Source organism: Grampus griseus, assembly GCF_964374135.1.
Source record: "Grampus griseus genome assembly, chromosome: 3".
Classification (NCBI taxonomy): Eukaryota; Metazoa; Chordata; class Mammalia; order Artiodactyla; family Delphinidae; genus Grampus; species Grampus griseus.
This window is the reverse complement of record NC_139019.1, coordinates 30,972,281-30,989,716: the sequence shown is the minus strand read 5'-3', so window position 1 is coordinate 30,989,716 and position 17,436 is coordinate 30,972,281.

Here is a 17,436-nt window from a genome sequence, read left to right as displayed (position 1 = left end):
GGGGGAGATGAATTGGGAGACTGGGGTTGACATATGTACACTACTATGTATAAAACAGATAACTAATGAGAACCTACTGTATAGCACAGGGAATTCTATTCAATGCTCTGTGGTGACCTAAATGGGAAGGAAATCCAAAAAAGAGGGGATATATGTATACGCATAACTGATTCACTTTGCTGTACAGCAGAAACTAACACAACATTGTAAAACAACTATACTCCAGTAAAAATTAATTTTAAAAATATATTTTAAAAAAAACTACTGTTGCCTGGGCCTCAGCCCTAGAGGATCTGATTTAATTGGTAAGTGGTGAGGTATGATTATCAGGATTTAAAAAAGTATTCCCAGTTTTTTATATTGTACAGCCAAGTCTGAGAACCACTGCTCTAGATTTCCTGTTGAGTGTGACAACACACTTCCTGTTATTTACGTCAGTGTTTCTCAAAGTGTGTTTCCCCAACCAGCAGCATCCGTATCACCTGGGAACTTGTTTGAAATGCACACTTTAGGTCTCACCCCTGCCCTAGTGAATCAGAAAATGCAGGAGTATAACCCAGCAATATGTGGCTTAACACGCCTCCAGGGGTCTCTGATGCATGCTAAAGCTTAAAAACCACTGGTTTAGGATAACCTGACCCCTGGTTTTCGGTTACTCACAGCCCAAAGCATCCTGATCCCGTATTTGTAACTGATGCAGAAACTCAGAGGAAGATAGGACTACCTTAGCTAATTGGATTTGGATGAATGAGGTGGAAGGAAACAGCACGTGCAAAGCTCTCACAGAATCTCTACAGCACATTTAGGAAGTGCAGGGAGTAGAGGGAAGCAGCGGGAACCAATCAAGCTGAGGCAGAAGGAGTTCCTAAAGAGTCGAGGAAATTAAGTCCAAAAAGACAGATCAGAGCCATAGTCCTCAGTGTGAGGCTCCTAAGTGAGAGGTGAAAGAGATCATATTTTATCCTGTGGGTAATGGGAAGCCGCTGAAGAATCTGAAAGAGAAGAGTTTTAAGGGAACAAAAGCAAAACTGAAAGTGTAGGATGATTAAACTGAATATGGTAAATTGGACAGAATGAAGGGAAAAGAAACCAGGCACAGGGATACCAGTTTAGAGACCACCCTAGCTGTGCGTAAGTTCTGGTTTTCCTTCTCAGCACCTGAACTATCCATTCTGAAGCCAAGGAGTAAGATGCATCATCAAGGAGACCTTTGACCTAATCCTCAGCATCTCTGCCTGTTTGGATGTGGGACTCAGTAAAGCTTCCATTCAACCTCTCCTCTCTTGGGCACCTGAAAAGGAAAACATAAGTTTCCTCCACAAAGGGAGACTTCGGTTGAAATTGTAAGTTACCAGCAATGTATAGCCGCACCTGTTCCCTTGTGCCGATGAGGATGAGATCTGCCATCCCCTGGGAAATAGGAGAGGAATTGGGGTCATGGGACTGTGTAAAGGGGAGATCTTAGCTGCTGTGAGTGCTATTCTCCAAGCTGGGCTAGAAATGAAACGTGGGACAGTGGTAGAATTATCTGTCTTCTCTCAGGTTCTGATTTTTGGGCTGGTACCTACACAGTCTGAAGCTCTAGGCACCACAGAATGTAACTTACAACCTTTTCACTGGACTGATATCAGTGATATGACCCCACTCACACTGCCATCACTGGAACCAGCCGGATGATTGTCGCCCTCGAGAGTGGCGTAAGGTCATCCAAGTTTTCAGGAATTCAGTTTACAAAAAAAGTTTCAATACTGTATGTGAATTAAAGTAACATGTTTGATATACACTCTTCCATTTCAGATAAAGATTTGCCTTTCCAGTTACATTGCCCTGATAACATGAGAACTGTCATACAGAAAAGTTGAAAGAACTGTACAGTGAACAGGTAACATTTTTGCTATGTTTGTTTTACCATGTATCTCTACAACTACCCAACTCTATCCAACCGTCTACTCATTTAATTTCTTTGATGTATTTCAAAGTAAGTTGCAGACATCAAAGCATTTAACTCCTAAAAACTTCAGTATGCATATCTCAAACCAGAGTTCGGTATTTGTTTATTGTTCCTTTTTTAGGTTAAATTCACATTAAATAAAAGGTACAATTCTTAACTGTACCGTTCCATGAGTTTCTAATTATCTTCTGCTTATGCTTACATTTTAATGAAATTAATATTCATTAAATTGCATGTCGTAAGCATCTTATTGTAGTGTCTCTATTAACTGTATAACAAGAAGTAAACACAGTGAAATGTATTATTAACTTCTTACAGTTTTCACATTCATAAAATATGAGTGCTTTCACATCTGACTTTTGAGATTATGAGTATTGTCAGGCATTCCAAGTTATTAGTGATTAAAATGTGAATAAAAAATGTTCTCTCATGTTTCTCATCTTCTGGATGTGTTTAACTGGTGGGTTCCCTGAAATGACAGGGTGATATGTTTAAAAAAGAAAACCTGCTTCTATTTGCAAATAGTCTCTGTGTGAATCGGAGCTTTCTCAGTATTGTATAACCTAAGCAGAACACAGCAATGAATAGGATGCTGATGTACTAGTTGCAGTTAAAACCCCTGACTTCCATGTTGGCGTTCATAAAGAAAGCCTCACTGCATGTGCCAAGTGACTTGTAATAACCATGATAAATGTAAACTTTTAAAATAGAAATTTTAATAAACTCTTGCCTACTGGTACTTTAGATAAAACAAGACTTCATGTGGGAAAAAATGTTCCACTGTTAAAAAAAAAATTGAAACCACTGTATTTCATCCATTACCCTCATCCTATTGATGAAAAAACTGAGGCATGGGGACCAGTACTCTTGCTTCTTTTGGTCCTAGTCCCTTCTCACTACATAATATAAAATTTGAATTAATCCATAACTATTTACTGTGCATGATTTTGTGGTTCCTGTGAGGTTCAGAAAAGTAAAGGAAGACCAGGTACCTTCCTAACTCCAGACAACTAGCCCAGAGGAGAGCGTATGATTCCAATGAAGAGGAAGAACTGACATGGATAGAACAATGCAGGGATGGTGTAAAGTCCAAACTGCATGGACTACAGCAGTACTACTTGAATCCACAGAGGGGGACAGAAATTGCTGGGAAAATTAAGTTGTGTAAGGAAAGGGGAGGTGAGGGGAAGGCGCCTGACAGGACAGTCTGGGAGGCAGAAGACAAAGACTTGTGGAATCACTTGTACAATGCTTTCCTACAATGCCTTTGGGAGTTATTTAAGCTAATTGTTTATTTCACTTACGGTGGGAAAATTCTAAGTCCTCCACTTTTCCATTGACCTGGTATCCAGACCTTTGGATTCACCTTCAAATTTGACTAATGCCAACTCTAAAGTCAAACATACAGGGGGCCCATTATGCTAATCTAAAATAGACTGGATTGGTTTCTTTTCTCCTTTTTCTTCCCCTTTCTTTCTTTCTTTCTTTCTTTCTTTCTTTCTTTCTTTCCTTCTTTCCTTCTTTCTTTCAACTTGGGAATGAAAGTCATGAGGATAGGGACAAGATAACAGCAAAATAGATTTTTCTAAAACAGGATTAAAAATCTTGCTGCAGAAAGGTAAGAAATAAAGCCATATCAAGATTCTGTCAGATTCAGGCAGAGGAGGACGGCAACTGGATCCAATTAGCTTTGCACAAAAGTCCCCCAGTAGAACGTTTGCCTTCTAAAGTGATAAGCGTTACCAGTGTTAAAAAGATTATTTAATTTTCTAAGATCTTGCTCCTTGGCATTGTTCACATTTAGTTCCCTAATACTGGAAGCTCCAGGCCTCCTGGTTCACTGCTTTGAAAATCTAAAACATATGACAGGGAAATTCTAGTGAATTCAACAAGAAATCCTCCTCATTTAAAATTACCAGTCAGGGACTTCCCTGGTGGCGCAGTGGTTGAGAGTCCTCCTGCCAATGCAGGGGACACGGGTTCGAGCCCTGGTCCAGGAGGATCCCACATGCCGCAGAGCAACTAAGCCCGTGCACCACAACTACTGAGCCTGCACTCTAGAGCCCACGCTCCACAACTACTGAAGCCCGGTGCCCTAGAGCCCGTGAGCCTCAACTATTGAGCCTGCGTGCTGCAACTACTGAAGCCCGCACGCCTAGAACCCATCCTCCACAATAAGAGAAGCCACCGCACTGAGAAGCCCGCACACCGTAACAGAGTAGCCCCCGCTCACAACAACTAGAGAAAGCCCGCGCACAGTAACAAAGACCCAACGCAGCGGAAAATAACATTTAAAAAAAGTAATTAAAAAAAAATTACCAGTCAATTCAACTGCCCAATGCGTGTGGAGTGCCACATGTTCAAAGCCTGTAAAATTTACATGTTGTTTACCCAAGCAGCTTGCTTAGATAGCAAGCTAGACAAAAAAATGTCGGCACTCCCTCCTGTAACTGTACACTGCCCTCGCTCCCAACCTGGAACCGGCCATTGATATTCAATAGTGCCCCAGGGTCCTGGGAAAGTTCTTAAATAAACCTGCTTGCTGTAAGCACACAGACCTACACTTTTCAGACCAGTGCTTGTAGCTGTGTAGCCTCAAGAATGCTAATTAGATCACTCACAAAAGGCAGGTACTCTCAGATGACTTGGCCATTCCCAAAAGTAATCCTGCTCTCCTGAACGTTTGCTTTTTAGGTGGAACCATCAGGCCGTGACTGCATTATTATCAGTGTGAATAACACATAAGTGAATAACACAAATCCCAGTTCTTGGGTCTAGGTTCCAAATCGAGCCACACCGTCTGATTTTTGTATTTCTATATCTTGTAAATGTCTCTGACAACATCCATACAAACTCAACGCCCTGCAGAGGCAAATTTCTAAGTAAACATCTATCATGGGATGATATATTCATCAAGAGCTAGGAGAGTGGGTAATGTAGGGGGAATTTACTACTGCTTCCTCCTAGATCAAGGAAGACTTAATAAGGAATTTAGGTATATACAAAAGAAAATGTGCAGCAGATGCAAACTATTATATATAGGATGGATAAACAACAAGGTCCTACTGTATAACACAGGGAACTATATTCAATATCCTGTGATCAACCACAATGGAAAAGAATATAAAGAAAGAATGTATCTATGTGTACAACTGAGTCACGTTGCTGTACAGCAGATTGGCACAGCACTGTAAATCAACTGTATTTCGATTTAAAAACATTAAAAAAAAAAAAAAGAAAATGTGTTTCACTTGAGACAAGATGATTCTTGAATTCTACATAAAAAAGTAAACATCAGGGTCCAATGTCATGCCTTGGTTGCTCCGGTCATACAGAGACATCTCAGAGCACAGGACTCCAAGACTGTAGGTGGGAAGCAAGATTGTAGCTTAACCAGTTTTCTTCAGCACTGAGTCTATTCTTTGCCAGTTCATAACAGCCACCTTCTATCACCGTAACACCCGCCTTTGGGGTCAGTGAATCCTGTTGTACGTGCCGCTGAAAGGAGGTGATAAACTAAAGACATCGGAATTCAATATAGGTCCTTATGAGTTCTAGGCATGACCTGGGTCCCTAACATCTGCCTGGAGCTGATACATTGAATTAACCAGCTTCCTGGAAGCAGCAGGTGACCAACTCCATTAAGCTAGTCGACATTTTATTGTCATCTTTGACTGACGAGTTATTCATGGAATTCCTCTGCTCTTTGAGATTCCGCTCACTTAAACCCCTCTTATGTATGCAGCCCACATGAGGATAACATGGCTTGATTCTCCCTGATGCAGCAGGATAATGCCTACTGACATTGATTATATTCGTGGTCCGACTTTAAGTGAGAGTTGAGCTTAGGATATTGATCTCAGTTTGCAAAGTGTTTCTTTAATCACTTGATGAGCTATTCTTTGAGATACTTAAGCTGGCTTTCTGCTCCTGGGTGGAGTATTAGAACCACATCGCAGGTCCATTTCTAAGATGATTAGGGCAGAAGCAGTTACGGTCAGTGGTCTAAGGACTACAGACCCAATCCTCGGGAACAGATCAAGATGCTCTGCAGCTATTGGGGAAGGAAAGTGAAAGAGACGACGCGAAAGACCACCAATACTGCCGGGCAAATATCCGTCCACCCGTATCAGAAGAGACGTACCTTTCAAAACACTGAGGCAGCATCCTGCCAACAGGGTGTTCAATAGTAAACAGCTGCTCTATCAATAAAGAATGAGGGCAGCTTCAGGAAAAGGGAGATCCACAGACAGGAGATATCCAGGAAGCGCCTGAGCTGAGTGCAGGCGCCCACTGTCCGCATCCAAGAATCTGATATGGGACCAGTCCCTACAGATCAGCCACGGAGCAGCCGCACAAAACCACATGGCTTTTGAGCTCGTGGACGTCTCTGTAAGCCCCACACAACTGAGAAAGGGCAGTCACAAGGCCACTCCACCGAAAGACCTCCAAACCCCCAAACGTGCTTCACTTGGGCTTTCAGAACCAGGAGCTTGTGTTCAGGGAACAGTTCCTTCAGCACAGAAAAAGGTCCTCAATCCTCAGAGTGGGTGGGGACGGGGACAGGGATGGGGCTGGGGGTGGGGATGGCATGTGTGCATGCACACCCATGTGTGTGTGTGTGTGTGTGTGTGTCTTTGAACCTATTGGAGGACTTAAGTCAGTGTAACATTAGGAAGAGCTCCAGCTCGAGTGAGAAAAACCTGAATCTGAATCCTGACTTTGCCAATTACTAGCTGTGTGACCCTGAACAAGTTGCTTCCCCTTCTGAAACATCAAGTTCCTCATCTGTAAAATGAGAGTCATGATAATGCCGGCCTCACGGCTATTGTGAGAACCTGAGCGGTGGATGCAACGATGCCTGCAAGGCCATGGTAGAGTGCCTGGCACATCACAAGCACTCAAGGCACCACGACTACTGCCTTCTTTATCCAAAGGTTCCTCAGAATCTAAGACACACATGTGCACGTGTGCATATAAACACACACACGTGGTCTCTTTCCTCTGTTATTAACCTCCAGTTGTCTGAAAAGTACCTATAGGCAGCATGGGATATTCTTTACTACTCTGAACCATGAAAACTTAACAATATTTAAGGAGGGTTCAATTCATAAAAACTACTGAGCTAGACACTATGTCAGGTGCTTTAAAGATGGACTCAAAGTTTATGCTAAAGAATTGGAAAATAGAGTTGGATAGAGAGCTTGAGTCACCAAGACACCTCTTTTCCTTTATTTAAGCGGTTTCTGAAATCTTATCTTCTCTATAGAATCTTTCTTAAATAAGTGGGAAGGGTGATGTTGGAAACCTTCTGCAAGCCATTCCGTTAATGCAGATATTCAGACGGAGGCAGGCTGATGAGTGAGGGGACCAGTGTAAACAGAACTTGAAGCTCCCAGAGAAAACGTAGGAACATATGTGGTTATTTGTGACAACTGTGTATCAACAAGTGATACCCCTATGTCTAGTACCTACCTACCCCAGCCTCATGAATGGCATAATTGTCCTCCTTGAAGGCACCACTATACCATTCTGGCTTTTTCTGAGGATCTGTAATCTTCAGGATCCTGTTGGAAGCCACACAGGCAGAAAGCAGAATTAACCTACAAACCACTATGGAGGGAAACAGAGTATTCACACCCTTCCCCTCAATTCCCAAAGCAATATATATAAATATCGTACCTATGAAAACAGACATCCACATATACCACAGAAATATATCATGCCCCTGCTCTTGGCAGGCACCCAACTAGCCCCAGCTGCAGCCTTAAGCAAAATCTCTTAGCAGCTACTTGTGGTGGCCATGAAATACGATCAGACAGGAGTCATATTCCTCATACCTGTTCAACTTTGAAACCAAATTCCTGGAGAAACCAATGAATAAGAGCTCGCCTATTCAAAGAGTCAGTGATTGCAAAGCAGCAGGATTTTCTCTGTTGGCATAGATTTGTAAACGGGTGTCAACCAAAGTTAAAGTGGGAGCTTTCTAAGAGTATGTGTTTCACAGGAAGGCAAAAAGGGAACTTAAGCCCATGACAACCCTGCTTAGGTTGGCGGAGATGTTCTGCAAAAGAAGGCAAGTGGGCACATGCCAAGCCCCGAGACTCCTGAAATGGTCAGGAGAGCATATAAGAGTCAGCCTGTCCTGTGGGCAGTGTGAATCTCCAGTTACAAATCTCTAGTTACAAATCTGTAACTGCGTTTGCTGACTCCCTCCACTAAGGCACTGCGCTATTTCAATTCAATTCAGCGTGTATGTGTTCAGTCACTAATGTGTGCCGGTGGATGCTGTTTGTTTGAGGTGTCAGGAGTGGTGAGGGGAGGCCAGGGGAAAACCCAGGAAAAGTGTAAGGCATAGCTCCTGCCTTCCAGAGTTTATAGTCTTGTCTCTCTCTCTCTCTCTCTCTCTCTCTCTCTCTCTCTCTCTCTCACACACACACACACACACACACACACACACACAGTACTATGAAATATCAGTACAAGGGAGAATGTGATAAAGTTTCCAAAAATAGGTCAGGCGGTGAATTTAAGAGAGAAATCAGAATGGGTTAGAGAAATCTCTAATCCATTAGAAGACCTGAACTGAGACTTAGTGTTCCTCCCTTCTTTCCTTCCTTCCTTCCTTCCTTCCTTCCTTCCTTCCTTCCTTCTTTCCTCCCTCCCTCCCTCCCTCCCTCTCTCCCTCCCTTCCTTCCTTCCTTCACCAAACGGTCACACCCTATACACTACTGTATGCCAAGCACTGGAAATACGATGTTGAGCAAAGTAAGACACAGGACCCATTCTCATGGAGTTTACTAGCTAAGAGGTGACTGGACTTTCAGCAAATTTCTTTATAACGCAAATAGTAGCAATTCTTGCAGCCTTGCTTTTGGCCTTCATATGTTCCATCCAGTCAGTCATCTATTTCTATTTCTCCTGGTGCTTCCCTGATAATCATCCTAAAATCTCCCATTCATTGAAGGTTTACCGTGTGTTCGATACTAAAATCTTTACTTGTATTATCTCATTGAATCCTTGAATCAGTCTTACAAAATCGGTGTGATTATCCCCACTTTGAGTTTAGGGAATCAGGCCCAGAGAGGTTACAATTTTCCCCAAGGTCACACAGCTTGGAAGGATTGAGATCGAAGCCTCTCGGATTCCAAAGCCACCTATTCTATGAGGTATTCCTTGAAGATCTAGCTGTTCAGGTTAAGGGTATCAGGAAGAAGCATTTTGTGGTCACCTCCATTAGAATAAAAAGGGAAATGTGGCACATGAAGTATTAAAAGCTTTTTTTAGTAGGTAATCCAGCCAAATGACAATTATACCTTTATTTCTCCTTGGTCAACAAATGAACAACAAATATTCGTTCTTTTTAACACTAAAAATCTAACAAAAACATCCTCTATTTAGCCTTGTATGATTCTTTTTATCATTGATACTCTGAAACATCAACTTCCTTCCTCCTGGGATCCCCATGAAGGCTGTTCCAAAGAAAGATGTGGTGTTTTGCTCCAAAGTGTTGATTCCCAGGTACTCTTTCTCTCCCTTCCCACTAAATGCTCAACCTCAAGGGCCGCCATCAACGGCATTTGGCAGGCGATTCTCCTGAGAGCCTCAGAAGCCTCCTGCAGAATTTCTGCTCAACCCAATCCTCCCCAAGGTGACCCAGCAAAGGAGGGGAGACCTGCCGCAGTGTCCTGACATTCTCCACGGCTTCTTTTAAGGAACAGCTGGGCCATAATAGAAGGTTACTCAGGGATACCCACAGGTTTGACAGGAGCCCATATTTTAAACAGGGCGGATACTAAATCCATCCAACTCCTGGAATGTTACTACTCTCTCAGGAACCTGAGAGAAGTTTCTGATGCTGATCTATAAATCTCCCTGGCCTAAAATACCCCAAATTAGTTTCTGTGCCATGGGAACATAAAAATGATATGGCTTTCTTCTTTGACATGTCAGTTAATGATGAGTGGGCCGTGGAGCCCAGATGCTGCCTGACAGGTCTCTGAAGGGTTTATTCGTTAAAAATGGGAAACACTTTAATTACCTGTTTGGGTTTTTTGTTATATGTGTGCATTATATGTTTAAAGAAAAAAAGCAGGTCCTTTGGACATTCAGGAAATTATATCATTAATTATGTCTGTCAGAACACTATGTGGCCTAAAGTAAATGGAAATTTCTTCTTCCCTTTCTTCTTCCTTTTAAAATGTTTTAAAAATATTGTTTTTGTAATATTTCCACAGACGCTACTAAGTACTTGATTAATGAGGAGAGTAGATTTAGCAAAATTGCTGCATTTTGTTAATTGATGGCTTGCTTAACAGAAAATCTACTTTCCCTTTGTATGTGTTACTCAAACTAATATTGATGCTAATTTGCATTCCTAACATACAGTAGCCATGGGGGAAGGGGGAGCTGACCCAGGAGCCTAAATGGTACAGGGTTGGGATCATGATTCTGGAAGGCATCCCCCACTTAATCCCAGAGACAGGAATGCCATTCTCCTGCAAAGTGTCATCGCTTGATGTGAAGACCCACTGGCTTTGCAGCCAGGAAGGACTGATGAGACCATACAGTCCAGGAAACTCTGGACTAAGCCCAGGAGTGGGTAACCATCTCTGGCCAATGCAGAGAAGAACATTCTGGTGTGAGGCCATATACTGCCTGTCCCAGATCCTCGTTCCCACTGGACCCCACTGGGTTGGGAAGTCAAGAGTATGGTCCCTATATCTTTAGGAGATAAACTCTACAATAGGCTTGGAGGAGAACCCACACCCCATGATTTCAACCTAGAGCTGGTTTTGTATGGAGTCCCCAGGGAAGAAGCTATGCTGATCCTTAGAGCAATTCAAAGAAAAGAAGGGATAACTGGAGCCCTGGTGCACTTGGAGAGAAGAAAAACTTAGCCAATATGCTCTAAAGCCAACAAGATTCTTCGAAATGCTCTGTACAACTCTCACCTCTTCTAGGGCTCAGTGGTTGGCAACCATGGTCACTGCCATTCTCACTGGATGGTTCAGCATGGCAAAGGATTCATAAATATCCCCGTCTGTGAGGCTGCGCATGAAGAAAGAGGGTGCCCTCTGAAACTGTAAAGGCTTCAAAGAATGGATGAGACCCTCAAATGCACTGCAGGTGGGAAAATACATTAATGCCACCTTCCTGGAAATCTACTTGGCATAATATATCAAAATGTATAAAAATGTTCACATACTCTAAGTCAGCATTCTCCTCACTAGGAAGCTACCTTAAGGAAATAATCAGAGATAGGAACACAGATTTACGTTCAGGAATGTTTATCTCTGCATTATCATAACAAAAAAATTGGAAACTAAAATATCAACAATAGGAGATTGGTCAAATGCATTCTGAAACATCCAGACTATGGAATTTGGAAAGGCTACGTAATGTTTTTGAAAAATACTTAATGACATGGAAAACTGTCCATGTTAAGGGTGACTGAGTTATTGGATTCTGGTGATTTTTATTTTCTTCAGCATAGTTGTGTGTGTTTTTAAAATTTTCCACAATGAGCAACAATTATTTATATTCAGGGAAGAAAACCCACACTATTATAGAACAAAAAGAAAGAAAGAATGTTGAGTGTAACCTTTGATCAAACAATGATTTGGTCTCCATATTCTTCCCTAAGACAGATGGTAGGCCCTCTTTTATTTGATTGGAAGGTCATCACCATTCACCTTGGAGAGCTGCACTGAAGCTGACATTAGTCAAGTTTTCTAGCTCCTCTTGGACACAGGCAGTCTCTTCTAGAGGAACCCCAAAAGGCATCCTACACATACTATAGCCAGCGAACTGTAGGTGAACCAAAGTTTATGCAGAGACCAGTGCCTTGGCAGCCAAGCTCAGAAGGGCTGGCTTTCCTTCTGAGTTCTTTACAGGCTGCCTAGCAAAGGTCACACCAATACTGATGGCGGTCTTGGACTGAGAGGGTAGGACACCAGTCATTAAAACAGAGCCAGCTGTCCCGTAGCACTTGTCGCCAGTATAATTGGTGTCTTGCATTCCCATGCCCTTATTCCAGGAAAAAACTGTTTAGTTGGGTTTGGGGTTTTTGTAAACTGCAGTGACCCCTCCAACGAAGGTCCATGTTCTCCTCTCCTTTCATAAACTCAATATATATTCGCCAGAAGGCAAAATTTCCCCTGCCACCCTCTGAGTGTACATTAGGGCTATGTCAATCACATCACACAGGGGCACGTGGAAGAAGATAAAACTTCTCAAACATGAAAAAAAAAGCTCCATCTTTATCCAAATCCCAGGCACACTTTGCCAAACACTCTCCCCTGAAATTTTCAAGGCCACGTGTTTGAAAGGGAAATTTAATCCACATGTTTCTGATTCATATGTACACTTAATGCATCAAAATACCATCTCTTTGAAGTCCAAATGGCTTTTTATAGACTTCTTCCTTAGGAATGGAAGGTTGTGTTTGGCCAAGAACTAACAAATTCGAACCCTCCAAAATCCAAGTTCCTTTCCAAGTCCCCAACTCCGAAGATTGAACCAGGCTTTTAAATACACCCTCCGACCCCCTAGCCACCCCAACATAGCTGTAAACCTTGGGATACTTATTTCCACCATGCTTTCTCAGTCTTGATCATATACTTTCATGGAAGCTTCCAATGAAGCAAATTAAGAGCTATCTTCCAGTGAAGTACCACAATCACACCGTGAGGGAGGGCAGGTGGAGGAAGGGCTAGCCCTCACCGCCCCCTCCAGGGACCTGAAGGAAAATCAAGTGATTGGCCAGGAGTAACAGAGCGGTTGGGGACAGAGCCAACAATTCAGTCCCAACTGAAGACCAGGGTTGGGGATTCCAGGTTTCCCCTGGGAACCCTGATGGTAAAACATCACAGGTGGGAAGATCTGGATTCAGAGCTTCCACAGTTCTAGTCTCAAATGTTCCATTACAGACATGGCTCCTAACCTTATGATGAATGGATAGCACTATAAGCCCATGGAGCCTCCTCAAGTCTCCTGTCTGAAGATGATTTGAAACGTGAGTCAATGCTGTCAAAACTGGAAGTTGGGGAAGAGTACTGAAAAAGATGAGGGAGGATTATCCATTTCATGCAATGTTTTCGTCAAGCTGAGCCCTCCCCACTAGCTGGGCCCCAAGTTGCTAATGGTCGGTGGGCCAGAGAAGGGTGGTATCTTCTGAGTTAAACAGAGAGAATCCATTCTTTGCCTCTGAACTCCTCTCCGGACAGTGGGTCCCTTGAATACAAGTCTCTGTCTCATTAATTCATTGTCATATCCGCCACAGTGCTTGGTATATGGGGATTAATACGCTCCCACTGAATAAATTGAGTATGCCTATCTAAAATAAAATTTAATGGACTCTTCTATTATTCCCTTGACCATCCCTTCTACTTCTTCACTCACTTGTACTTCCAAAATTTAACTGTAGAAAAATTATCAGTACCATCTCTCCAATGTACTCACCATTAAGCATTATTTAGTAAAAATAAATCAAATCTGTACTTAAGCAATTTGCCTGCCTTCTATCATTAGTCTTTTCGAGTGGGCGGATGAACGGTCATTTGTAAACGGGCATAAAACACAGCGAATGTGAACTGCAAATTCAGTTAAGCTTGCCTTCTTAAGATAATAACTGAAAATGTTTATCAACTCAAAGATAATGCATCTAAAAATAGCCAGTCGTGTCTACATTAGGGAGTCAGGAAAAACTGTGGCTTATTATTTCCACCCTTTTTAGGCTTTTCTAACGAACTTCACCAGTTAAAACCATACTGATCTACTCTTGAGTATGTTAAGTAATACTGATTTCAAACTGTTTTTAGAGAATTGCTTATCAAAGCTCTGTCAACCCCAAGGGTTGACGTGAAAGTAATAAGATGCTTCTCACCTTTCAGCTTCCCTGGTGGAATCCATGTCTGTGAGTTTTTAGTAAGCCAAAAATTGGAATAAACCAGCCAGGCTACCATTCCTTCTCCAACTAGTAAATATTGCCATAACTATCATATGTTTTGGAGAACCCAGTTATGTGCCACTTCTGCTGTCCAGATGGGAAAACTGAAACAGGTGGACTATTACATAATATGCCAACAAGCTGGATTTAGAATTTGACGATCAGCATCTCCTGTCTATGGCTTAAACGTCTGAGTAGTATCAGATCCCAAAAGCTCTTCCTTCCTTTTAGTCTCATGGGACAGTAAGGGATCTTGGGGATGATCTGATTCTATGGCTTTTCAAAAAATGCTTAGTAGCCAGTCCTTTCTATCCATTAAAATCTTATGCAAATGGTCACTATGTAAAGTCCATACTCTTGAGGGGCCTCTGGTTGAAGATCAAGTAGTGGGGTACTAGGAACCCCTTGTCTATTTGATCCTGAAAGGACTCAAAGACTGACCAGAACTCCTCAAAGCACAGGTTGAAAACCTGTTAAACAGTTCACTCCTCAAAGTCCCCAGTGGTGAATTAACTTACTAGAGTCTCTAGGCTAATGAAAGAATCACGTTTAAAGCCCAGGGGTCCTAACTTTGCGAGTGCTCTGCCCACTATATCACACTGAAATCATTTAGCAGGGGAAGATTCATTTTCTAAATCAACAACCCCATGATTGCTACAGCCTAAACAACAGAATCAAAAATGGTTAATGCGTGGAAAACAGAACTTTCTTGGATCAAGATAAAATCATAAGTAGGAGATAGTGTCAGAGTTCAGGAATTGGCAAACGTTTTTCTGGAAAGGGCCAGATAGTGAATAGTTGAGGCTTTGCCACACGGTCTCTGTTGCGAGTATTCAACTTTCATTGTAGTCACAGACAATATGTAAATGAATGAGTGTGGCTGTATTCCAATAAAATTTTATTTATGGACTCTGAAATGTGAATTTCATATAATTTCACATGTAACAAAATACTGTTTCTTCTTTTGATTTTTTCCCCCCAAACGTTTAAAAAATAATAACCATTACTAGCTTACAGGCTACAGAAGAACAGGCAGCGGGCTGATTTTGGCCAATGGGCTGAAGTATGCAGACTTCCATCTAGAAGAAAACTTTGCTCTACAAAATGCTTAAGCAGGACTGAATAAGAGCCACAGCCCCTTTAAGTGCTTAGCACGTAGTTCTTAGAAGAGCTCAGACAAGGTAGTCGCCCCCTAAGTGTAAGCATCTGGGCTGCCTTTTATTCAGGTCCTGAAGGCCTAGCAGAACCCCACTGGGGAACAGTAATGTCTCCTTGCCTTTGATTGGGAAGCAGTGGGGTCAGTGCCCTGTTAAGGGGCAGGGTAGGAGGTGGTGAACTTAATGAAGGGTCTGTGGCTCAACGTGGAGGAAGGAAGGTGAAGCCCTGGACTCTGGTGGCAAGATCCCACCTATCTGATGCTGAGACCAGTTAAGCAGTTCACTTGCAGACAGTGTTTCATTTCACTGTAGATTCGGGGTGATAATAGGAGCCAGGATCACTTATTTGGCTCTTATATCAGAATCATTAATTCACTGGCTTGCATGCTTATAACCATCATAGTATTACCTAACATGGGCAAATGGGGAGTGTTGATATGCTGTATTCCATCCTTTGGGAACTGGGTGAGTTTTTCTCATGGAAACAATTTTAAGAATAATTAGTGGTGTCACCACTACATTAAACAAGCATAACTCAGAGGATTTAGCCATAAAATGACTTACTCAGTGGAGCTTAATTGGTGGATACCCTTGGATGAAAATTTGGGCAGTCTCTCAACTTTTCTGATAAGCTTTAAGAAATTTAAATACTCTCAATCCATTATTATAAATGTCTAATCCCATGTAAATGTCAGGCTTGCTATAAGGTTAAACCTTCCCCCCCTCCCCCTATCACCCCTACCCCAAGCTAGGGCCTAACTATACAGAAGCAGCCTAGAAAAGGGGCTAAAGAAAATGTCTTGCCTCTTCCATGGCCCAGCACTTTTATTCCTCCTCCCTCAGTTTGTTAAATGTGTTTTCTGACACCTCAGAATGAGAAGTCATGGAAGAAGTAAAGGAAATCAGGCAGGTATGTTCTTACTTGACTGATCTTATTGTGATACTTCGATTGCCGCTCTCGCGACCTGGCAGGTGTCTCACGATAAATCTCTCATGGGCACTTTTCTGGGTTCTTTGGAAATGCTCCATAACTGTAGGTCTGCACCAGCAGAACGCACTTCTCTGCCAGCTTCTCTGCCAGTGGTGGCTTACTCCTTCCTTAGCCCTAAGAAATCCAGCTGCGCCTCCAGCTTCCCTCTGCTGTGATCTGGGTGCCCCTCCTTTCAGAGAGGACGTAAGGAGACACCACACTAGTTATCTCTTGCTGCAACCCTGTTATCTGCCCCGGCAACTCTGAAAGTGCTAATCAATCTCACCGCAGAGCAAACTCTCCTTCACCCCTCAGGTCAAAGCAACGAGCCTGTCTATCTCAGCTTTTGGGCTTTCCGGGTGATGTCAGGCACAAGAACAGCCTAAAGGGACACACAAGTCCAACGGGTGTCCTAGAAGCCCGTTTCTCTTTATTTGAAAAGGATAGGGAACAACTCCCCTCTGGGGGATTCCTTTGGGTTGAACTTCCTCTCCCCAAAAATGATCTCCACAAATTTTCAAATGTACTCCTCTCCTAGACCATTTTATATCCTCAATGTGGATGAAGGGTTCAAGGTCTTAGGTTTTCAGTCAACTGCTTTGTAAATCCTGGTCTTACACTTCAGTTTGGAATGTTATTTCCATTGTCATTGGGTGTCAACAGAAACTTCCATGGGAACCTCCTTTTTCAGTCATTTATGAGGAGAGTTTCCCAGCACACCTTTGCTATAATATAATGAAACCAGTGTGAACAGCACCATGGCTATAGAAGCTGGTCACGGCGACAGCCCTGTCCTCACGTGAAAGTTTCCACAGCATCAAGGCCCTGCTTCTCCTGATTTACATGGCACTAAGGTAGCCAGTGGACTATGCATTGCCCCGAGCAAACTACATGCTTCCTTTCTCACAGTATTTGCTCATGCTGTTTCCTCAATCTGCAGGGCCCTCCCTTTCTTTCCCATCTGAAAATCTTACAGATATTTATCCACCACTGCCATGAATTTTCCCTCAAAGCTCCGTTTTGAATTCTCTACTCCTCCTCTTGTGTTCGCATAGCACTGTGCTTCGTAGCCCCAATGTTGTTGTCTTTAGGAATTATTTTAGCCAACTGTATACATGGCTGCCTCTCCCACAAGCCAGTGAGCTCTGCAAATGGCAGAGACCTTGACTCACTCCCCTTCATATACCCGCTGTCTCAGCACCAGGCCAAGGTTCTGCTTTATCAAGGCGGAAAGAGGCCAGAGGGAGAAAAGGATCCCAGGTGCCCTCAAAAGTGGCAGCAACCACAGCTTTAGAGCAGTGAGGGTCGGCCCTGAGCAGTCTTGCCAGGCAGCCGTTCCTATAGCACAGGACACGCCCACAGTGCATTAGATAAATGGGGAAATGATTCCCGCATTGCACAGGACCCT